This window comes from Ctenopharyngodon idella, chromosome 3, assembly GCF_019924925.1.
Source record: "Ctenopharyngodon idella isolate HZGC_01 chromosome 3, HZGC01, whole genome shotgun sequence".
NCBI lineage: Eukaryota > Metazoa > Chordata > Actinopteri > Cypriniformes > Xenocyprididae > Ctenopharyngodon > Ctenopharyngodon idella.
Window position 1 is genome coordinate 34,714,179 of NC_067222.1, and position 26,088 is coordinate 34,740,266.

At 38.0% G+C, this 26,088-nt stretch overlaps 2 protein-coding genes and 1 long non-coding RNA gene across 18 annotated transcripts in view; 2 read left to right on the forward strand and 1 right to left on the reverse strand.

Annotated features, from left to right (window-relative positions):
- The window catches only part of LOC127508683 (polymeric immunoglobulin receptor-like), a 69,368-nt gene that overhangs the window by 37,800 nt on the left and 5,480 nt on the right, over positions 1-26,088 (forward strand). The gene's annotated exons all lie outside the window — the stretch shown is intronic.
- tmem98 (transmembrane protein 98) overlaps positions 2,056-26,088 on the forward strand; it is a 35,866-nt gene continuing 11,833 nt past the window's right edge. The window contains exon 1 of the mRNA XM_051886845.1: positions 2,056-2,675. The gene's annotated coding sequence lies outside the window, so the exon portion shown is untranslated. The remainder of the gene's footprint in view (positions 2,676-26,088) is intronic.
- LOC127508686 (uncharacterized) lies at positions 5,795-25,913 on the reverse strand. Of its 2 annotated transcripts, none has more exons than XR_007928865.1 (3): positions 23,909-25,913; positions 7,152-9,657; positions 5,795-7,033 (listed from the first exon to the last, which is right to left on the reverse strand). It is a non-coding gene; the product is annotated as an uncharacterized LOC127508686 (long non-coding RNA). The 2 variants fall into 2 exon arrangements; XR_007928864.1 differs by lacking the exon at positions 23,909-25,913 and having other exon boundaries at positions 7,152-7,434; positions 7,591-10,726.

The window sequence follows — 26,088 nt, forward strand, 5'->3', positions numbered from 1 at the left end:
TGGCTAATAAGCCTTTTAACTAGTGAGGACTAGTAAAATGTCCTCACGTCAGTTGTCACAATATATTTCACTGTATAAGTGAGGACAGACAGACAGTATATGAAAACAGCATATATGTTTTACTAGTGTCAGTGATACAGGAAGAGTAGTATTACAAAAGCTGATTAAAAGAGGAAATGGCACAAAATGACTTGAGTTCCTGAAGACTTCAAAGAAAACCAGCAGCACAGAATTAAGACTCAGTTCACACTCGCTGATAAAGTGGAGAGTGAGTGAGTTCAGAGCATCAGTCATGAGGGAGTGTTTCTGTGTTTTCCTCTTTATGCTGCACTTTACTGAAGGTAAGTCAACATTTATAAATACTTTAAAGAATTAAGAGTGAAATTAATCAGTGGTTGTGATTCTGTGATAGTGCTGAGTGATTTAGGTCAGTGGTTCATGACCCTGGTCCTGGAGTACCCCAACACTGCACATTTTTGATATCTCTCTTGTCTGACAAAAGCTAAAATACAAAAATCTAGCACACTGCTGTTCATGCTCCCAAAGACATTTATTAACTTGCAACGTTTCGACCACAAGGTCTTCGTCACACTGTCAGAAAAAAATTGCAAAATTTGTACCTTTAGGGGTCCAACGGATTGTCACTGGGGCAGTACCCTCAAGGGTACACCCGTTGTACCCTTTATAATGGGTACATATTTGTACCTTTACAGTTTGTACCTTTGAAAGGCAAATATGTACCTTTGGTGACCAAATTGTACCTTTTAGTGCTATGGTACCATAATGTACCCCTAAAAATGGTACAAATTTGTCCTTTTAAGGGTACTGCCCCAGTGACAAGCCCTTTGTACCTCATGATGGCACATTTGTACCACACACAACATATTAAAAAGGCCATAATGCTGTTTTACCACATTTATTAAATAACATTAAAAATATTCAATTTCATGCACAGATTTCAAAGAAAAACATTTTAAACATTGTATCACAATGTGTCATCAATTTTGCAGGATGCATTTACATATTGATCAATTTCATATTTCCAAAAACAGTACACACATTACCTGTAACTCTTTAAAACATTAAACAGTACTACACATTTCATTTTAACTGTACATTTTAAACATTCTTGTGAATCACAATTTATCATAGACTTAATATGTTTCAAGGGTCCGAAAGTCCATCTTTTGCCCTGGTTAAATTATACTCCATTCAGGTATGCATGGAAGTGTGAAGCATAAGACATTGGGTTTAAAAGCTCACCACACAGAAGCCAAAAGAGCTTGAAAACCAAGATGTTTGGTTGCATCTTATGAATATCCATTCACATGACCTTCAATCGAGGATGCATCCTGACCAACGACTGCAAACTCCTGTTGGAGACAAATTAAAAATTAGTACAACCTTAAATGCACAATTACATTTTTTTTTTAAAGTTCCATTTTTGTAACCACAATAGGATAAAAATTTAAATCAAGGCTGATTCACACCAAGGACAATAACTACAACCATAAAATGATATAACATAATTCTCACTTTCATTCTTAGACAATAGTGATAACTGTACATAACTGTAACAATAATGACACAAGAGGAACAATATCATTGGAATCACTTTTGGGGGAACTTTTTTTTCCAACTGATGAACAAAAACATTGGAAGCCAATCAGAAATAAAGAGCTCAAGCATTTAAAGCAACCGATGATTTAGCACTTGCTTAAAAAAGAGAACATTATCTTCCCTTTCCTGTAAATGCTAAAATAGTTATTAGGGTGGTGGGTGAGGGTTGGTCAGGACAGTTTGTAGCAAAACAGTGTTGAAGGGTTAGTTCACCCAAAAATGAAAATTCTGTCATTTACTCACAGTCATGTTGTTCCAAACCCATAAAACTTTCGTTCATCCTTATATATTTGAAAAATTTAAATTTTTTAATGAAATCTAAGCAATTTCTGTCCCTCCATAGACAGCTACAGAACTAAAAGAGTTCATAAAGAGATTGTAAATCTATTCCATATGAATTGATCGGGTTAGTCCAAATTTACTGAATTATTTTTATGATCTCTTTATGAACATTTTGAAGCATCAAAGTGGTAGTTGCATAGCTGTCAATAGAGGAACAGAAATCTCTCAGATTAAAAATATCTACATTTGTGTTACGAAGGTGTACAGGTTTGGAACAACATGACTGTTGTAGTCTGAGGCCGTTTTGTCCAATTCCTTTTTATCTGAGTCCGTTTCGTCTGATGCCTTTTGGTCTGAGGCTGTTTCGACTGATGCCTAATTGTACGAGACCTGACACCTGACGTCATTTTTCCTGAGACCTGAAGCCTTTCAGTCTGAGGCGCGATGCCGTTTTGTCCGATGACTTAAGCCTTTTCGTTGTCTGACTGAGGTGTGAGGAAGTCCTAAAATGTACACCGTACTCCAGTTATTGCTCATGCGCAATATGGAAAAAACCGCATGGGCTCGACAACACAAGGCTCGTGAATGACACCTGGTGGCTCAAAATAGCTGACGTCTGTGGATGTAAGCGCGCGACTCGGGCAGGAGCGAAGTTCACAGCGCTGCTTCGCTGCGCGCTCCCGCGCTGGAGATCTCCGTGCCGTCTCCGCCTGTTCAGCCCAAACGCGCTTTGTTTCATGGGACAAACGCCATAAAATGGAAAAGATATATAGGTAAGATTATAAAATACAACTAAAATAGCCAATGACTGTATAATTGACCTATTTTAATACTTAAGCGATTTGTAACTTACTGTGATAACGTTAAAAAAAATTAAGTGAGTCAAAAGTGACAGACAGAAACCAGGCTTTCGTTTTTCTTTTGTTTGCATTTAATGATATTTAAATTAAATAACACTAACTTATAAGCATATCAGTTTGACTTTCCTTGTTTTCGGCCTGTTAGCTGATTTGGTCAGAATAGAGCTTTCTTTGATTCAGTGCAGATGTGTGAATATGCAGTAGCTTTGAAAGTCTTTATTTATGTGCCTCATATATACATCATGCCATAAACATCGAATCCTTTAGACATTTAGGAGTAAAATGGAGGAGAGTAGCTACTGTGTTTAGGCCAATAACAGTTCACACACTTCTGTTATTTGTTAATGCTTTGGTAACACTTTATAATAACTTTAAGTCGTTAACTTATATGTTCAATTGATCAAAGCCTCTGACGCAGAGGGTCTCTTGTTTACACAAGCCCCCTATTCTTTTCCTCCGCTCTTCTCTTCATATTTTAGCATGCAAGCACATATTACCACATCAAAGGGACAGCTTATGTGTGTCTGATGTAAAAAAAATAAGACAAAACCTGTGATCACTACATTATAACATTACATTACACCTTATTAGTACCCATGTGTGAGCTCTTTCTCAGGGACAATAGCAGTGCTCAACATTTGAGTTTAAAGTAATGGTTACGGTTTGCTTAACCAATCACTCATTTATTGCACTTTGACATTAAAAACCAGCAACCTTTAAGTTTGTGTCATATTTGCAAGATTTGCTTCAAGGGAACTACGTTAGTCCTGTCAAATCTGCTATTCTGCGGAAATAATAGAAAAAAGTCTGAGACACTCTCATTGCTTACAAATCTACTAAAGGACAAAAGATCTTCTTTGCACATTTTAAAAACAGCATATGGTCAATCTGCATATTTAGTGTATAAACTGGTCAATCATCATATTTAAAACCAGATGTGAAATGCAGGTAGAAGTGCTTCCAGGTGGAATTGCAAGACAGCAATTCTGTTGATGTTATTGATGCTTTTTGTTAATCGCTCAGCATTTGATAATGTTCAGCTGCTATGTTTGCCACATGCTACCCAGCAGACAGTGCAGCTCGTAGTGACAGTGCATGTGTCTGATTAAACATGAGCCTGGCACTCAATTAATATGCTGAGGCTCAAAAAATGTACACACACACACAAACAACTTCACTGTGAAAAGAGAGAGGAGCGCATGGAAGAGCAAAGCCAATGATGCTCTCGTTATGTCCAATCAGAAGCTCTTCTCAGCCGGATCACAGCCATAACAGGCCAGCTGACATCTATGTCACATTTCCTGTTTCTGTGAAGCAAGGAGTCAAGGTTTGACGGGTTAACATTGGCCCTGAGTCACAGCATCTAGCAGCACACAATGTTATGTCTCCCATTTAATTCATAAAAAGAGTTTGAACTCTTTAAACATTTTTCAATTTTACAGAAAAAGTCTTTAATGAAAATGTTCAGGTTCTGTAAGTTAAGTTTAATATAGACAGCAGTTGCAGAATAATGTTCATTACCAAAAAATAAAATAAAAATAATAATATAATAATAATAATAATAATAATAATAATTTCAGCTAGTCCATATATATATATATATATATATATATATATATAGGCAGCGTGCTGATATACAGCCATATCGCATGGCTATGAGTGTGATATAGCATTTATACAACAGTTAAATGGCATGAGTGTGTAAATAAATTAGAAACAACAATGGATTGTCTTTAAAATCCCTCTTTTGTGAGGAACTACTTTCTTCTGCCACAGATTCAAATCTCAAGTTGACAGTTTAACAGTTAAGCCCAAGCCTCCGTTACTAATTCTACAAATTCTAGAACTAGTAACGAAGGAACATTGAGTTGCTTCACTGAAACTCGTTGTAATATATAAAGTAGAGTATTATGAGAGAGAGATTGACTAAGCGAGTGCATTACATGCATCTAGCTGATATTCTTCAGGTCAATCATAATCACAAATTCAGTTTGAATGTCCATGAGGAAAGCGAAATCTTTGTCCTTTTAACATTTAAGAGGATTTCCCATGACAGCGTTAGTCAATGCATTTGTCAGTTGCGTCTTGTAAGATGTTGTTTAAAGTAAAAACAACGTCCTTGTTTCAGTCCATTTCAATATAAAAGTCTTTGCGACTGACTGACTGACTCACTCATAAAGACAGTCTTTGCCGCCATCTCATGGCGTATTAATGTAACTTTCACTGAAGTCGAAATCACTAACGGACTCTTTCTCAATACCAAAATATATGGCATGTTATTTATATAAAGTATTTACTGAACAATAATATTTAAATGAAGAACAATAGCCATTATAACAGTATAAGAATTAAAGTAGGAAATAAACACAAGCAAACAGTTCAGTCAAATGTACAAAAGCAGCACTCTAGATAGTACAGGAACTAATTTAAATTTAAATAAAGTTATGACACTTAATATAGCCCTTAAGCCAAATCTATTAGCTCTGGAACAAGTAATAGATTAATAAGACCAAAGATTGTCCGTTTGATATACCGAAAACGAATTATACCTCATGTTAAACACTATCTACATAAGAGCTAGCGGCAAATTCTCAAAGGACTGGCCGAGATGAAGCTGTTCTCTGCGGGTACCTGAGCGCTGAATTTCAAATATGTTTACATATAAATATGCATATCTGAGGTCTAAAAAACTCAAATAATGTGAACAAAATAACAGTAGTATCTATAAAAACATGGTGGGTTTGCTCGTCCACCATGACACTCGCTGTGAGAATGCTGACAGCGGAGTGATTCAAACGGTGAAGCAGTCCCCTTGGCGATACTGGTAAAATATTGCATGGCTGGAAAGACCTCTCAGCCAATCAGATTCGAGAACCAGAACAAACTGTTGTGTATATATATATATATATATATATATATATACATACAAGTTAAGGTATTTACAATGGAAGTAAATGGGGTCAGTTTAAGGGGGAATTTAAAAGCAGAATTGTGAAACTTATTACATCAGTTACATTATTTCTTCTGTTAAAACTTGCACATTATTTGAACTGTAAAGTTGTTCTTATAATTTTGTTGGTCATTTTGAGATTGTTTCATTGAAGTTGTAAAATTGGATATAATTTTAGCGAGAAATGGTTACTAAGCAATTTACAGTTTTTTTTGGATTGCTTAAGCACGATTTTTAAAACAGGGCCCGTGTTTTCAAAACACTACACACAATTAGCACAACCACACACCCAATTAGCAAAACACTACAGATCCTTTGCATAATTAAACACTCTTGTAAAAACTATACACTTCTGTTTAAAAACCGCACTTTGTTACCATATGAAACACACACGTTTCACATTACTGTACTCTGTTTGCACGAGTTACACTCTGCTGTGATAAACCTAAAACACTTTTAGCACTTCTACTTCCCTATGATTAGAGTAGGCTACCATCAACAAAGTACAAATATAATGTAAATTCACCAAACACTACACAAGACCAATGTTGCAGACTGAAGAAACTCATTTATTTCTGAACACGCCCAAAATGTTGACATGGAGATTCATAATACTGTAACAAAATGCCACTTTACGTATTGTACTGTTAAAAAAAACAAACAAAAAAAAACACTACACATTGTCTCTTCGCCTAGCTGGATCTGGCCAGAGAATTTCATCAACATCGCAGGCAATGTTGTCATTAGCAAGACACCTAGGAAAGAAACGTCTTGAATGACGAATCCATCCTTGCATTGCTGCTACCTCCATCTGGTCACAGGCCTCCTCCATGGCTTGGATGAGGGGTACCTCAGCCTGGAGACGGAGATCATATACCTTCCACCGCCATGCCGAGAAAAATTCTTCTATAGGGTTGAGGAATGGAGAGTATGGTGGAAGATATAGGACGGTGAAATGTGGATGTTGCTGAAACCAGTTCTGAACCAGAGCAGAGCGGTGGAAAGACACATTGTCCCAGACAACAATGTATTGCATATGCTCGATTTGATTTGCTGCTGTTATGTTGTGCAGTTGGTCCAAGAATGTAAGTATGAGTGCTGTGTTGTAAGGGCCCATATGGGCATGGCGGTGGAGGACCCCATTCTGTGTAATGGCTGCACAGAGTGTTATATTACCCCCACATTGCCCTGGGACATTGACTATAGCCCTGTGGCCAATGATGTTTCTTCCCCTCCTTCGTGTTCTCGTCAGGTGGAACCCAGCCTCATCTACGTAAATGAACTCATGCTGGATCTCCTCTCCATCCATTCATAAAACTCTCTGAAGAACAGTGTCAGGCAAAATTGTGTAGTTCAGTGTAGATCTAGTATACATATTACAGTACAGTAAAAGATTATGAGACAGTATGCAAGATCACACTGCTAAAGTGAATACATACCTCTGCATAATCACGCCGCAGTCGTTTCACCCTTTCGGAATTGCGCTCGAAAGGCACTCGATAAATTTGCTTCATTTGAATATGTTTTTTTTTTAGGATGCGTGCCAGTGTTGATGTTGAGACCTGATGGATATCGTTGAAACTGGCGTGGTTATTGACAATGTTAGCTTGGAGCTGATTGAGTGTTATAGCATTGTTGGCCAAAACCATGTTTACTATCTCCCTCTCTTGCTGTTCTGTGAACATAGGAGGCCTTCCCCCTTGTCGTTCCTGACCCTCAATCCTATGTAGAAAAAAAAACAAAAAAAAACAGTATACAATACTACAGTAATTTCACAGAAAAAGGTCACAGAAGTGCTGATAGTGCATAGAATACAGTACTGTAAGCAGTTACTGAAACCTTGCAGATGTTTTTGATATGATGATATTTTTACAATACCTATTTTCCAGTCGAAATGTTCTTATCACACTTGCCACTGTGTATCGGCTTAGATTTGGCTGTACTCGCAGTCCAGCCTCCCTCAGCGTCAGGCCGTGGTTGACAACGTGGTCAACCAGTGTTGCGCGGATCTCATTTGTCAGATTCGGTCCTCTTTGAGCACCTTCTTGTCTTCCTCTTCCTCTTCCTCTACCTCTACCTCTACCTCTACCTCCAGCATGGCCCCCATCTCTTCCTCTTCCTCTGTTGATTCCTCCTCTGTTGATTCCTCTTCCTCCCCTTCCTCCTCCTCCTCCTCCTCCTCCTCCTCCTCCTCCTCCTCCTCCTTGTCCTCCTCCTCGTCTTACTCTTTCTCTGACTCTTTCCATTGTGCTTGAAGACCGATGAACTCACCTGCTGCTTTTTATAGTGCTTATACACCTGATTGGCGTGTCTACAATTAAGCAAACAAGTGTTTGCACACCTGATGACTGTGTTGAACCAATTGGTTGGACGGTGCGGTAATTTGACAGTCAGTGCTTTGGTATTGCAAGGAAGTGACTTCATGATAGATTTTTGTGTGTAATGTATGTTAAGTGTGTTTAGTGTTTTGCAAATCACTGTGTGTAGAGTTTTTCAACAAGTGTGAGGTTGACAATGTGCTTGTAGTTGTGCAAATATGGGCTGATGTTTTGCTTCTTGAGTGTAAGGTTTTGCTAATAGTGTACTACTTTTAATTTTAGTGTGTAAGCAATCCAAAAAAACTGTAACACATTAAAATCATTTTAACATGCATGTTGTTTATGTCTTGTGGCTATACTACTGAAATAGTGAGTATTTAAAAATTCATTCATTCTATTGTAAGTGCCTCATTGTAACAGTTTTTTGTTTTTTAATTTTTGAAATAGAAAATTATTTTATGGTAATGTCGGTTGAGCTTAGCTTTTTATTAAACCAGTATTTATTTATTTATTATATTTTCTGAGGCCGAACCTCCAAGTGCTCCTTCTCAGCACCTGACCTTTGCTAAAAAGTCCAGAAAAGTGTGTTCAAGCCTGATTTCAATTAGTCCAGACAGCTTAGTGGGAGGTGAGCCCCATCTGAGACACTTAAGAGAGCAGACATTAGAAACAAGGTAATCAGTGAATAAGAGGGACTTGACTTTTAACATCTCCTGATCATAAGAACACCAGAACAAAGATCGGTCAAAAACTACGACGCAAATAGAATCAAAAGAGTTTCAAAGGAACTGAATTCATAAATCCACTAAAATTAATCAATGCTCTAACATGATTTTGATATTTTATCTAATGCGAATTCATACATTTTGAAGTGTGTCTTAAGGACACCTAAGCCATTTATGGTCAGTAATTATCAGTACTATATATTATTCTATATAATACTATAGCATACACTCTTAGAAAAAAGAGGTACAAAAGCTGTCACTGGGACGATACCCTCTAAAACGGTACTAATATGTACCATTTAGGTACTAAAATACACACTAAACACCCCTTGAAAGTATACCACCACTATGACAGCTTTTGTGTCCTTTTTTCTGAGAGTGTATATACATGTATGTAAACAGGACACAAAATAAATATATTGTTTCTATGTCAATGCTGGGCATAGTTTGCGTCTTCTTTTGTTTTGCATGGCAAAAGAAGAAGAGGACTGTCTGTAAACATCATCAGTAAAGAAAGCCCTAATGACTCAGCACAGAAAACAGAGACAGAGAGATACAGAGAGAATAGAAGCACACTTCAACCGTAACATCCCACTCTTTCAGATTATGCATCTATGAAATGGCTTATATGTCTACATTTGTTTTTGTTATGAAATTGTGTTTGCGAAAGAGAACAGGAGAGAAAAAAAGAGATTTGTTGCTCATCATCATGAACACAGGAGCGTGTGTGTGTGTGTGTGTGTGTGTGTGTGTGTGTTTCCTTGCAGCAAAAGGTGAGTAATCAGAAATCACAACATACCTTGGCTCTGCACTCACAGACGGCAAGCTCATCTTGCTCTAAAATCTTTAAGCAGAACCGTCAATCACTCACACACACACTCAGCTCCTCTCCAGCACACGTCCTGAAAATACCAGAAAAACACAACCTTAGAAAATCCGATTACTGATAAATAAAGCCATCTTGATTCTTTTTAAATATCTAATATCCAAGAAGTGTCTGTAAATGACTGTTTATCACCTAAGGCACCTTTTAAGCCTGGCCAACTATTAGGAAAATGGATGATAATGAGACAGCTGAATGTACCAACGGCGGGAGAACAAAGCAAGGAGCTCTTTGAGAGGAATGTTTTTTTAGCCTTGTCTCTCTGGTGCTTTCTTTCTCTCACTCTCTTTATTTCTCACTCTCATACACTGTATACACAAAAAAAAGCAATACACGCTCACTTTTAGAAAAATGCTGGGCCTAGATGCTTCAAAATGATTTTAAAAAGAGAAGAAATTTTTTTTTTTACCATTGTATCTCTTATGTCTCATCTCTCTCATAGTTTATGCAAAGGCAAAATGAACAGAAATTGCTTTGAAACCTGTGTTAAAATGACAGCTCTTTCAGTAAGAATCCCCATCAGATATAATGTGACCAAATGGCTATGATGTTCACTGGAATGGGATCAGAAATTAAATGTGGCAAAATATAGTTCCAAAGAGGATGTGTGCTTAAGCACATTATTGTTAATGTGACAAGTGACACACTATGCTTGACTTTTCAACAAAACCCTGTCAAATCCAAGAAGCCCTTTGTGCAACAGCAGTCCAGCTGAGCTGAAACCCATGAACTCTGTGGGGAAGCACCGCCACAGATGCTGAAACGCCATGTAACTGTCACTCACAGCATTCTGCTTTCTGAACGTCAAAGACCTTAGAGATGTGAAGTAACTGTTATTATTATGCTGCCTCATTCATCAGTTACCCACTGTCACATTGCTATATCCAAAACAATAAAAAGTTCATATAAGTCATCATTTAATTCTCTCAGTTGTATTTGTTCATCTGGTACTATGCATACTTTGCCATGAATTTTCCATACTTACTAATGCCAACATCAAAATCTTCTCGGTTTTAGTTTGTTATTGTATCATTTTTCATCTTTAAAGAGCTACTGCCCCCGTGTGGTTAACGGCCCTTAACACAACTCTGACTAATCTACTCTGGCATAATGTTTCTATACCATAAAACCCTGTGCTATTAATATATAGTGAATATTACTAAACATTTAAATAATGTAGCGTCATTCAGTGACAATAAACAAGGGTTTCTCAACCAATGACAATAAAATCCATAGAACAGAAGAGGGAAAGGGTTGTGTATATTGGCCTAAATAAAATAAAAAATCCACTTAGAAATATTGTTATCTATCGTTGTATGTTCACCCCATGTGTTATTATAAGTGTAGTATATGACAATCTACACATTTTTGTGGTACCACATCAATGTTTGATGTCTTGTTATAGTTTCAAAATGTTAATAACAAAACATTTAAAATGCATTTAAAGTCCTAATTTAAAGACACTTTTTTCAGCGATAAATCTTGAGATAAGATCTGTGGCTTAGAATGTTTAATGATGATTATGAAATCATTAATAAACACCTAACAGATCATCCCCAGAATTTCTCTTTTTTAGCCATAATGACTGTCATTTAAACACAGTTACAGCAGACAGAAAAACTAATGTTATAAAGTCAAGGGTCAAGAGCCCAACTAAAGTAAATACTGATCTCCATCATGGTAACTACAAACTTTATTATTTTCAGTAAATCATTAACATCTAAACCTCTGTTGATTCTCAATAAGAACGTCTGTAGACGTCTGACAGAAATAACGTCTATCTGGTTAGTAATAAGTGAAGCTGGTAATGCTGTTTTTGTTGTTTATCCTCCTCTGCTGAGATCTTGAAAGATCTGTTTTTTAATGTTCTGTTAGGATTTAAAGGGTTTCTGTTGTCTGAGTTTTGTGGGTCACCATTGTGCTGAAATATTAATAAAATAATTAATTAAAAAAATACACTAATAAATAACATAACAGGGAAATTATATTTTGTTTAAGGGTCACTGCTACATACGGTTTACCACATTGTAAAGGAGACCCACCCCCAGCACTCAACCTAAACTGGTCTGGGTCTATATGGTCATATCTCACCCAAAGTCAGACCAGCCCTATTATCTATCGTTGAATGTTCACCCCATGTATTATTATAAGTGTATATAGGCTAACCATCTACACATTTTTGTGGTTTTTACAAACTGTGTAACGTGTCAAAATTATTTGTTGTGGTTATCTAATCAAATCAGAGAAATCATCACATCAACTGACACGTGGGAAGATAAAAATCTTTATAGCACAGTACAGCAGTGCAGTGTCATACAGATAGAAAAAAAAAAAATGGGTAAAGGGATAGTTCATGTCATGTCTTTTCTTCTTAGTAAGCAATAATGACCACTGACGACTTGAATTAAAATAAACGAACTGTTTACTGAAGTTTATGAACTGGATTACACAGATGCAGCGCACACACATTGAATCACATTTTCTTACTGCACGCTCTCAGTCTCACTATGCATTATAGGTAGACTTTTCTTAAAGCTGAACAACTTAATATATGACAATTTAAACTTAATCTGTTATTATCAATGACAATTAATTAAACATTCTGTTGTTGTTGTTATTATTACTCTAATTAATTGACAACATCCTCCCCCCATTAACAACTGTTCATCAACTTAAATCTCTAATGCATAAAGCAGTTGAATGGGTCTCTTTAACACAGTCCTTGTGGATGTGCGAACAGCACAGGATCTAACTTTTCCATCTCTGCCTTGAAACAGCTCTTCAATTCTTCCTAACTTCCAGCTTTGTCTTGGCATGTTGGCATCCCCGGTGAGAATTATATCACGTATCTTTTAATCTTCATCAAGGAATGGTTTTTCGGTCTCTGATTTTTGAATCAGAGTTCAGGGTTTTACCAGCTTTCAGCAAATTGATTTCAAAGCTGCCATCCTGAGTCACTTTTATCCAGTACTTCTCAGCCTCAAACATTTCATCGACAGTCAACTTACCGCATCTCTTGGAGCTTGAACTTGCATTGTGCACAAACCGTTTGATCCAAGCAATAACTCGCAATACTGTCTTCAGTTTGTTGTGCTTAATCAAATCAAGCACAGGTTCCGTTCCCTCTTGGTCACTACTGCTACTGAGTTGCACAGTGATTTGCTGATCTTGCTTTTGCTCATTAGTGACATCTTCATTGCTTTGTTCTTCATCGCTCTCTTCCAACAGATTCGGTGCAGTCAAATGAAGGTCCCTTCCACCACAGTTCACTTTCCTTCAGTTTAGCTGCAGTCTGACCTCTGGTTTTACAGTGAGACCACATTGCAGGGTTGGTTAGAGACTGGATTTCAGATACTCTGTTTGACACGAACTGTTTCCATTTGTGAGCTGGACTGTGAACCCACTGCAGCACAATCATCGAATCTGTCCACATGTGAACTTGATGGAGCGCCATATTCAAAGGCTTTTACAGGCTGGTTCCTAATCTTGCTCCCATCACTGCTCCCATGAGCTCAAGACGAGGCAGTGATATCTTCTTCAGGGGGGCTACCCTGGACTTTAAAGCGACAAGGCATGTAGCCTTTGTTCCATCATCAGCTACTCGCAGCAAGTAGGCAACAGTACTGTAAGCTTTCTCGCTTGCATCACAGAACACGTGGAGTTGTTGTGCATCATGTCTGCACTCAGAGTTTATTCCATACCAGCGAGGAATGATTATGTGGTGGATCTGTGGAAGTTCTGAACACCATCCTTGCCATTCTTGCGCAAGATCTGTGGGCAGCTCCTCATCCCAGCCAAGGCCTCGTATCCACATTTCTTGGAAAAGGCATTTCACTTGCACAGTGAATGGGTAAGAAAGCCTATTGGGTCGAATATGCGAGCAGAGAGCTTTAGAACGCTTCTTTTGGTATTTTCTCTTTTAGCTACAGCATCCAGCAATGCAGTCAGATCAAAGACGAAATCATCTGTTTTAGTTCTCTATACCAAACCTTCAACACAGTTCCATGCATTTCTGTCTCCTCTGCGAGTTCACTCACTGTTGTCTTCCATTTCTCCTTCAGTGCAGCACAGTTGGTTGTCCACTTGCAAAGGTCTATGCCAGCTGCAGACATAATCTTCCTTGCACCAGTAGTTATGGAGAAGGCATTTTCAACATCACTTGCACTTGAGATTAAGTCATCAACATACAGTGATTTTTTTATTATCTTTACTACCTCAGGGCTTCATATCCCTTCAGATGCTTTCTCACTGTAGCTGCCAGGAGGAATGGGCTGGGGGACACCCCAAACACCACTCTCGTCTTCCGAAGCACACGCAGCTTCTCACCTGCATCTTCATGGGGTGGTGCAGTGAGCCAGAGGAACCTTACTGCATCTCTGTCCTTCTCAGCAAGAGAAATCTGCAAGAAAGTCTTCTTAGTCTGCGGTAAATGCAATCTCATTCAGTCTGAATTTTATCAGTATGCTGAGCAGATCTGGATTCAGGTTAGGACCAGTAAGTAAACCATTTAGCGATAGAGAGCCAATGTCATGTGACGAGGCATCAAACACTACTCTGAGCTTTGTGGTTACCTTGTCTTCCCGCAGAACAGCGTGATGAGGCATGTAATACTTCACAGCATTTGAAGATGACCTGCCCTCCACCACGTCTTCGACGATGCCCTGCTCAAGGTAATCATTTACAACTTCATTGTATCTGTGATACAGCACTACATCTGACTGCAACTTTCTTTTAAGTCCTTCAAATCTTTTCTTTGCAATTCTGTAGTTATCTGGGAGTTCTGGTTTGTCAGGTCGCCATGGCAGCTCGACTTCATATCGACTGTCCTTGTACCGAGTAAAACTACTTGGCCTGACACTATACTCCAATAATAGTCTGCACCAATCAGCATTGACAACTCTGTCTCACAAGTGCTGGGGTCTGGGTAGTCTGCCAACTGCAAGCCTTTTTGTTTCAGCTCTGCTTGGATGTGCTCACCTGGAATTTTCATCACAGCGGTACATACTTGGGGGGTCTCAAGCGCTTCTACTTCAACTTTCTGCTCTTTGTTCCAGATGCTCTGCAGAATTACTTTCACTGTGTTGCGCATTTATGTTACTGGGGCTGCTGAGCCAAAAGTATGCGAACGTTTCTTGTTTAATCACAGGTGATTTTAAAGCTCTTACTGTGTTTTCACTGATGAAGCTTCTCTGACTGCCACCATCCAGTAAGCAGAGAATGCTTTTACGTCCACCAGGTCCTTCTGCCCATGCTCTTACAGTCTCAAGCAGCGCAGTGTGGTTCTGTTTAGTGGGCTGTATCTTAACAGAATGTGAAGCAAATGCAGAAACTACATTGTCTTTGTTGTCAGCACCTGAAGTGTGTGTTTCTCTTTTCTCACACACAGCACTATGATGTCTGCCTCCACACGCATTACAGCACACTTTGGCCTTACAGAATCTTGCAATGTGCTTTGGCCCAAGACAAACAAAGCAGCGTCCCATTTTCATTAATTTTTCTTTTCGTGCAGCAATATCAGTTTCTGGACACAGTTCTGTTTTGTGTGCTGCACTGTCACAGAAAAGGCAGTTCGGTATTCTTTGACCGGTGGTTTGCAGTACTGCAGCTGACGGCATGTGATGCTTTTTCTGCTTCATTTCAACTGATGCGTCTGGCCTTTTAAATGGTTTGTGATAGCTCTGACTGTCTTTGGAATGACCTGGCTTAATCAGTTGCATGGCTCTTTCTCTGCTCAGAATCTCTTTCTGCAGAAATTCCATAACTTCGGAGACCTTCCATTCATCACTGGTTCCTCTTTGACGACTGTACTGGAGAGCAATGTCATCTGGAATCATCTGTAGGAGAACAGGGCATAACAGGCTGCCATATGCCTCTGAGACGACACCCAGCGATTCTAAGCTACGGACCTGCATTTTACATTCATCGTAAAGTTGTCTCAGAGCAGCGACATCATGTGATTTCTTCAGCAACTTGGTCATATGCGCATTAATGAACAGATCCTTTCTTCCAAAGCGGTTCTGAAGCAGATCAGTCTCGTGATCATAATTGCCGTCTGTCATCATCAGTCCCTTTGAAGCAGCGCCGGTTAGATACGTCTTTAAGTAATTAAACTTCTCTGTTTTACTCAGCGCGTCATTTTTGTGAATATCGGTTTCAAATTGATTCCAAAAGTCTTGCCACAAGCTAATTTCACCGCTGAACTTGCCGATTATTAACTTGGGTAACTTAACTGTTTGTCCGCGCTGCGAGTGCTCTGTGTCACTCGGCCTGCTGTTTTCCCGGTTTCTCTGTATCACGCGCTTCACGCGAGCCTTCGCGCTGATGATTCGCTCTCCATATTCCTCAACATCAGCGACTTCATTCTCCACAACATCAGTGTCTATCCTTTCCTCTATTTCACGGTCTAACCCCAGCAGCGTTCCCTCCTTTGCAGATAACAGGGCCAACAGTTCACTTGATCTGTCAATGATCGGATCTTCTTTGCTAACCTCTGTTTCGATGTCTTGCAAAAGTCTCGTGGTGGAACCGCGCACAGCTCTCCGTTTTCTGAATAGTCTTTCAAGTCGCTCCGCCATTTCGGACATTGCTTGCTAGTTGTCCCGGGTCTTTTCTTCTTAGTAAGCAATAATGACCACTGACGACTTGAATTAAAATAAACGAACTGTTTACTTAAGTTTATGAACTGGATTACACAGATGCAGCGCACACACATTGAATCAGTCACATATTCTTACTGGCGCTCTCACCTTCACTATGCATTATGGACTTTTCTTAAAGCCGAACAACGATGACAATTAATTAAACATTCTGTTATTGCTATTATTCACAACATTTCACCCAAAAATGAAAATTCTGTCATCATTTACTGCCCCTCAAGTTGTTCCAAACCTGTATGAATATCTTTGTTTGCTGTACAAAGGAAGATATTTGTAACCAAGCAGATCTCGCCCCCCATTGACTACCATAGTATTTTTTTTTTTTTTTTTTTTTTTGTCCTACTATGGTAGTCAATGGGGGGCGAGATCTGCTTGGTTACAAACATTCTTCCAAATATCCTCCTTTGTGTACAGCAGAACAAAAAAATTTATAGTCACTTAAGTGTCATTGTTTTGGAGCACACCAGCTTATTTATAACCTTAAGGCAAACATATTCATACTAAAAGATAAAAAACATACATTTTGATTTCAGGGGGACTCTGTCACTTAGTTATGTGCATACTGTCACCATTTAAACTGCCATATCAATCATTTTGTCACAGTTAAAATCCACATTCAATTTTTCAAACAGTTTTTCTCAATCGCTTTGGCTCAATTCTCAATTTTTTTTTTTTTTTTTTTTGCCTGGCACTCAACACTAAATTGCTAAACAGCAACAGCAACATTTTTGTATAAATGTGTTACATGTAAACTGAAAATTCATAGTTGCTTGTCGTGGAAGAGTGAAGATATGTAAGAATGTGTTGGTGGTGTTCGAAGAAGACATACAGTAGAGTGTGTAGAAATGAACAAACAACTGTGAATTTTCTGTTCACATGTAATATATTTTTGTACAAAAAAAAATGTGCTGTGTAAATAAAAATATTTGGTCCCACTTTACATTAGGTGTCTTTACCTACATACTAACATTTGCTGTGAATGAATCATTTGATACAATGCACTTATTGTGTACACACATACATGTTTTTACATTGTACTTATTTTAAAAATCTAAATCTAAAAAAATAAAAAATAAAAAATCGAATACTATCAAAGCAATTGGATGAAACTGAACATCTACACAAGCATTAGTTTTTCAATTTCATTATCATCCATGCAAGGGGAAGACTCCAGAATAATTTTGTACTGTTTTGTACATGCTTCATGTAACATAAACTACAGTGAATTATAAACAATAGAGAGTGTTATTCTTGTTTTGTTAAGAAATTTTACAAAAGAAACACTGTATAATGCTACCTGATGTTATTGTTTTTTAGGTTTGTGTTTTATGACTGCCAAAGTGTGTTTGCTGGTGAAAACCTTTGCTAGTGTTCTGGAAGAATGAGTTGATTTGAGACATGAATGAAGTTTTTTGGTAGATTTACTGCATTTTGAATGTGAAACTAACTGCTGTGCCAAGATGAAAGTTGATTAGAAGAGCTGTGTGAAGAGTTTTGAAAAAGTGACCTATTGAGAAATGTGTCCTAGCTACAGCTAACCCACCTTACCCATACTACTAAACCTGCCCCTAAACCTAGTATCCCACCACAGTAGCAGCACAAGTGTTTTGCAATACAATATGAACAAAATAAGTACACTGTACTTATTTTCTGATGTGAGTACATAGTAGATAAGGACACCTGATACAAAGTGTGACCAAATGTCCATTTTCTTTTTGTGTGTTACAATATTGACTTTTCATAGTAAATTTTACCTACTTCTGAAATCTGTATCTAAAAAGCTCAGTGTGATACACAAGAGCATTCAGCTTGACAAAACTGAAATTCTTGTATAGTGTAGAAATCAGACCGTGTCAACTAAACAGAAGAAAACACATTTTCTACAATTTATATATAACACATATTTCCATAGTGAAAACACATCTAATCATTTTGACCAGTGTGGCTCACACAATGACAAAAACACTTTTTATTTTGGTGGCATTGACCAATTTACTGATACAATGATAAAACAATAAAAAAACTGATAAAAACTGTAATTTCCTACTGTTTAGCACGGAGCCCCGCACATGACATGCAAGAAAAAAAATTAAATTGTGCGCATAATTTACTATTTCGTTCCCTCGATTTATAAGACATGCGAAATAGTAAACCGTGCGCACGTTTTAGCCTACTATTTTTTTCCTGCATGTCATGTCCGGGGCTCCATAGTTTTGGACAGAAATGCAGTAGCACGTTGATCTGCCAGTCATGGGTCTTTCATGCAGAGAACTCTCCACATGTGTTTGCAATTTGCTTATTAATGCATTTGAAAGTTAATGACCAAATGTATCTGTAACAAAAGTTCACAATGCTGTTGCAGATTAAATGTAATGTGGATAACATTGAATAAATGTCTTTTCGTCAGGTTAGATACTGATTATTAATCACTCAAACCACTTTATTTAACCGTCTGACTCGCACATCCGCCATGTTTGTAGTTTTTTTAACACTTTTTATTTATGTCTCTAGTTCTAATCGAATCCTCGTCTAACGCACAATGGGTTGTGGGCAATATTAGCCGTTACATGAGCGGTGCGTTCCAAACGGGATATATCGCCCTCCGAAGGGCACTTCGGAGTGAAAACAATCATGGCCGTTATGTTGAAAGGTCGTTCCAAACTTCTCAAAACTTGCCACTTCAAAGGGCCCTTCGAATTGAAGGATTTCAAAGGGTACAACTGATGGACACTTCAGGCCCCCATGATCCTTTGCACAGGGAAGTTGTTTGGTGTCACAAAATGGGTACAGGAGGCTCGGAGGTTGATTTTACGTATAAATGTATGTATAGTAATTTTCTATACTACTGTAATATTTATACGGGTTAGATTTGGTGCATTATTATTGTCAAAACGACATTGTACTTCAACAAAAATACTTTACAGCTCCCTTTATTAGTCCATTCATACATTCAAATACATAGACACAATATACAATATGGTGCGATAAACTAAAAATAAATACATAAATAAATGGATGAATGAATGAATGAACTAATGTTGCACAATCTACTCCTTCAGAGTGTGTTTTTTGGTGGGTCGATCAGCGTACAAAATGTGCGACAAAGGCACCTCCTTGATTGTCTCGTTAAGATGACACAGATGTGCGTTCCAAAAAACTCCAAAGGGTAAACCCTTTGAAGGGATTAGGGCATAGGGATGAGCCCTTCCGAATGGAACACAGGGCTTGTCTACACCGGACGCGACCATTGTCGCTCGCGTCACAACAGCTAAAAGCGGTCTACACTGGACGCGACAAAGCGCCTGTTGCAAAGCATTTGTCCTTCCTGTCAGTATGTCATAAATAGAATGAGGCATCAGTTTACTGTCGGATATTTGTCGCTCGAGTCGCACCGCTCTCGTTCAGTGAAGACACAGTGTTAGAGTGTAAACGAATCTGCATTTCAGATTCCAGCCAGAAAAGGTAGACCATTCAGGTATCTTTGGCAGGGCTGGTTCAAGCCTTTATGGGGCCCTAAGCTGTATTTTATTTGGGGGCCCCTCAGTGACTACTGACTATTGTCAATGCTTGATTATTTGCACACTACAAATCTAACACACCCATTATCAATTTTATAAGTTGTAGCTGTGTTGCTTACATCATACATGTCTGCCTGGCATGTTTTTGGCGTTAACTTTCCTGCAGATGGCGCTGCGATCTCATGCAGCACTGTCAGAAGCAATCGGTACTTGAAATAAATGTATTAGAAAACGTAACATTTTGCAGTTTATTTAGTATTTAAGGCCATTTCGCGATTTTAATCATCATACAGTAACCAGCCACAAAAAAAAAAAAAAAAGCTGTCATTTTATGTGCTCTTGGGGGCCCCCTGGTGGCCACAGGGACCCCAAGCAGCCGCTTATTTCGCATATGCCTTGGGCTGCCTCTGATCTTTGGAATACTGAACTTGGTGACAGTACAGTGTTTTACATGAAGTTAGTGAATATTTTTCATAATATAAAATAAGCAAAAGGGTTTTGGGTTTTGCACTTTTCAGATGGTCCCTTCGGACTTGTCTCTCCGCCGCCTGCTCATAGAGACCAATTTATATTAGGTATAAAGCTCAACTGAGGAAAATTAGGTTGTTGCAGCTCGTTGTCTAGGTTTTGATTGGAAATAGTTGCATTTGTGTTTTAACAATGTTTAGCTCACGAGTTATTGATCCAGTAAGTTTGAATCTGTGAATATTGCCAACTCTACTGAACTGCTAGACTTAAGCACTGATTGCATTACTTTATATTTGAGTCCAATAAGTTCAAACTCTATGAGCGGCGCATTATTTGTGTACATTATTAATGTACGGAGCTGACTGAAACACTGATAGCCAGTGGGACTTTAAACAGGAAGTGTTTGTCCGAGCTCACAACAGGCTTTGCAAGGGAACGATAATATCTTTGCGAGAGAACAAGGGAACTCAAAAGTTTTGCAAGGGAACGTAAAAGATTTGGAAAAATATTTTCCCTCCCATCCCAAATTTTTTCCACCACCTTTAGGGGCTCCGTAGATTTAAGCCTTGACTTGAACAGCTCCGAATGGAACATCACGTGTTGTGATCTCAAGATTATGGGAACGCAGCAATAGACTATTAATTCCCGACTGAATCAGTGTTTAAATGAATCAGTTGAGTGATTAAATGATTCACTCATAAAGGCAGATACGGATTTCAGAATAGCAAATGTTTTAAGAGTTGCAAACTTGTAGGCATATCAGGACACAAATTTGTATAATGACATGGGTATGACATAGGTATTACAAGGAGAGGGTGACTCATGAGGACATTACCCCATGTCCCCATTTTCAAAAGGCTTATAAAGAATGAGTTTTTGTGAGAAAGTAAAAATGTGCAGTTTCCTGTGATGGGTAGGTTTAGGGGTAGGGGTAGTGTAGGGCCATAGAAAATACGGTTTGTACAGTATAAAAACCATTACGCCTATGAAATGTCCCCACAATTCACAAAAACAAACCTGTGTGTGTGTGTTCAAAAAGCCCTTTTGCTAATGCATTGGTTTAAAAGGTAAACAATAAAACACCAGGTTGTATTCTGACCATGTACTGCTAATACTACATAGACAAACAAACTATAAAGAGATTTATACAGCCAGACCAAAACCAGTGTTTATGTACATAGAAAGTTATAGTAGCTTGTTCTTCATAATCTCTGTGGCAAGTTTCCTGTAAGCATTGTTATCTTGGTACCATGTAAACATTTTAATGATTTAACAAATAGTGGAGTATATGAATATCTGTCTTTCAGCAGGACTGTGCTGTTTTATTACAATAAAAAATACTGTCAAAAAACGTTTCGTGTACATTATGGCTAGAGGTCTTGACCTCTGATGTTACTTAAGTAAAACATTTTTATTATGTTTCATAATCAAATGTCATTCCTCTACATGTTCACAAACACTAGATTTAAATAAAAATATGTTTTGGCCAATATATAAGCCTTTTTAACTAGTGAGGACTAGTAAAATGTCCTCACTAGTCAGTTGTCACAATATATTTCACTGTATAAGTGAAGACATTTGGCCCTCACAAGTATAGCCAAACCTACAAACACACACACACACACACACACACACACACACACACACACACACACACAAAACAGTTATCAGCACAAAGAACGCAAATCACTGATATTTAGGAAGCATTATCTTTGAATGCCAACTATTGTAAAGCACTTCATTCATCTGATATCACATCATTTTAATCACTTTCACATTCACACAACATGAACATCATGTAATCAGTCTGAGATTTGGAGAACACTGTTTAGAGCAAGTTTAGAGATATAAATTCACTGCTTACCTATTACTTTTGTTTGTTTATTAACAGTCAGCTTAATCTGCTAATTGAGATGAATCATTCATATATTTTCATGACTTTAAATGAGGATCATTTCAGTTTGATGCAATAAAGCAATAATTCAGTCCTCAATTTTAGCCATAACACAGACAACATTGTGGATCATGATCTACTGACTAAATGTAGATCATTTAACTCTCTAAATGTTAAATCATGAGCTGCAGTATATGAAAACAGCATATATGTTTTACTAGTGTCAGTGATACAGGAAGGGAAGTAGTATTACATAGCTGATGAAAAGAGGAAATGGAACAAAATGACTTAAGTTCCTGAAGACTTCAAAGAAAACCAGCAGCACAGAATTAAGACTCAGTTCACACTCGCTGATAAAGTGGAGAGTGAGTGAGTTCAGAGCATCAGTCATGAGGGAGTGTTTCTGTCTTTTCCTCTTTATGCTGCACTTTACTGAAGGTAAGTCCACATTTATAAATACTTTAAAGAATTAAGAGTGACATTAATCAGTCATCAATGGTGATTCTGTGATAGTGCTGAGTGATTTAGGTCAGTGGTTCATGACCCTGGTCCTGGAGTACCCCAACACTGCACATTTTTGATATCTCTCTTGTCTGACCAAAGCTAAAATACAAAAGATCCAGCACACTGCTGTTCATGCACTGTTAGACATTTCAAGGAGTTTTTACAGTTTAAGGGGTTTTTACAGATTTACAGTACTATAACTGTATTTCAGTTTTATAGTAACTACATGGTATTGTAATTATGTAATACGGTGCAATTACTGTAAAAAACCCAGGTAATCAGTACACTACTGTAATTCTTCTATTTGTCCAAAATATAAATTAGATTTCATAATTTTTATATAGAATCAATTTTATTTTTATCCTACGCAAGTACTACTGACATACAATTCAAACATACAAAATTACTGCAAAATATCTTTTTTTTTATTATTTATTTAAAACATTGCATATATATCACAAAATAAACAGTCTGCCAATGCTGGAAAGGATGTTAAAAATGACACAATTTTTACACATTAATGGGAGAGTTTAGGGACAACATCTTTTGTGTTAATGTTAACTCATTAAGCTGTGTTAATGTTTTTAACAAAGTAAATGTGTCAGAAAGGTTAGCACGAATATGTGTAAACATGTTAAATGAACACATTATGTGTTGTCCTCACTTTTGTCCACCTTTGCGAATAAATGAACTTCTCCAAAGATTGGTTCCTGTTCAGAACTTGACTGATAATGTCAGAATGTTCCCTGGTCTGTATGCGAGTCCACAAACACAAATGTACTCGGTCCTTCAGAGGAGATCCCGTCTCCGACAGTATATAAAAACATGACATATATATTAGTATAGTATGTATAGTATGTGTATAGTGTATATAGTAGTATGTGTACATGTATATAGTGTATGCTATATATGTATATAGCATACAGTGGAATGCGAATTTTACCAGGAGAACCCTGCCAAAAATGCGAATTTTACCCCCCAGAAAGCGATTTTTACCGTGGGACCCCCCATGAAATGCGACTGGTCTAGTTTTGGGCTAGTTTTGAGGAGCAATTGGGCGGGTTTTGTAGTGAAAACCTGGCAACCCTGCTAATGTATTAGCTGTGCTTCAGCTATACTATTGACAATGACAATGAACTTTTTGGCCCGCAAAATTAAATTCCATAATCTAACAATCTTTTGTAAAATGAAACGTTAACACAGTTTACCGTGGTAAAGAAAATGTTTTACCTTGCTTGCTGGTCTCTCTCTCTCGGGGATAAGTCTTCATGAGGTGCATTGTGGCGCTGCCGCGCTGGTTCTGTCTCTACCCCTGACACAAATAGCGCGATCCAGCAAAAAGACAGAACCCATTATTAATTAGTGATATTGTTTACACTGGATGCTCCGGCGCAACACGACAAATCCCAGACTGTATACTGATGCCCCGTCATATTTCTGAAGTACGGTACTCCGAGTCCAAGCGCTCGCGCTATTTCTGACACAAGCAGGGCTCTCAAGTCTCACGCATTCACCGTGAGACACACGCATTTCAACCATTTCACACGCGCACACGCCACAACTTGTATTTCTCACGCTGAGAAGTAAGGGATAACTTGTCCCTCTATATACAATTAATGGAGGAGGCTATTATACATTGCGCGTTGAACTATTATAAGCACCAAGTTCCCGTACGAACGGAACGGACCAATTATCTGCGCAACATGACCGAAGCCCAGTTTATTTAATTGTGCATGCGTGGCGCGCGAATAGCTGTATACTCTGCGCGCGTTCACCAGTGCACTCCAAAAGTGTGATAAGATTTGTGCGAGCCGTTCCTATCGCGACGCTGAGAAAACATCATCCTGCACCAACATAAAATAGAAAGACCTCCTTTACTAGAATTTACCTACTGTATTTATTGTGGTAAATTGACTAACTTGTAGAATTTATAATAGATTATCTGTTAAGGGAATAGATTTTTCACCAAAGATTTATATTACAACTGTGGCATACTGTGCTGTAGTTACTATGTGTATAGGCTGCTTTTACCTGTAATTATATCCTTATTGTAACAAATTCTATAAATATATTACAAGACAATTACAAGAACTATAGTTTTTCAAAAGGCCAAGTACAAGTTAGAATTAAGACAAGAGCACAATTGATTTTCCCCATGTGTAAAATGTGTTCTGCTAATAATTACAGATATTAGGAAAAACCTAGCAGATGACAGGAAATTAACATTTTCAATATAAGAACCATTTAAGTAATGTTCTTTAAGTAAAATTCTGTCAAAATGCTTAAGATTTTAGATGCTTAAAATCTTTTTTTTTTTTTTTTTTTTTTTTTTTTTTTTTAGCATTTTGATTTTACAATTCCTAGATGAAATCACTTGCCTGTGACCAATAATAGTGAGAGCTGATGTTGGGGAATATAGCCAAATTCATGCTAAATTATTATTGATGCAGTCAAAAACTCTCCCAACTGTTTTAGCTTAGTTTGGCTATCTGAAACTAAGGAAAGTACTAGAGATGTATTTCATTATTTTATTTCAAATTCTACTGTATTAATACTCTTTTCAGCAATGTTAAGACTACATCTCTTAAAGCAGAGCTCTCTGGCTATCATTTCAGTAATATTTAATTTACTGGCAATGCATACATTAATCATTGCATTTGTCTGTTTCAAAGATGTCAGAGAAAAAAGCAAAAGAGTATTATTTCATTCTGGGCACCAAAGGGTCAGCCCCCTAAAAAGGTTGCTAGATCAGAGGAGGAGACAGTGGAAGAGGTGGAGGCAGAAACGATGGAGAAGATAGTAAGAGTGACAGTTGGAGAGAAAGTAGAAGAGACCATAGAGGAGACAGTGGACAAGACAGGGAAGAAGAAGAAAGCATTAAGTGGAGCAGCCACCAGGTGTACTTTAAAAAATGAGTGGTCAACCAAATGGCCATTCATTACCATAGGCACCAGCAGCTCCTACAACTGGTGCTCTGTTTGCAGACAGGAGAACTCAGATGTGAACAGGCATATAAAACATAAAGGTAATCAGGCCAAAGAACAGGCACTTCAGTCAACAAGCAGCATAATTTCTATTTGTGCTGGTCAATTATGAACAACACTGTAGGTAAAATTAAACTGCTAGCAAAAACTTGAGAGAATTTGGTGGGGCAGAGGGGCCGCTGCTGCAAATATTTGAGTGGCTCCTCCCCTAACAGATGTAATCTCACTCCAAACTTTTAATAAAACTTGAGAGCTCTGCACAAGGGACAAACAGGCTTGCATTTTGCAAAGGTCCAGTCGCTTCAGTGTGTCCAATACAGACAGCCAAGGCAAATCATGTCAAACCAAGAAGACAAAAAAGAAGAAAATACGAAATACGAAAACACAATGGAATGGTACCTGAGAGGCCGTTACAGCAAATACAGT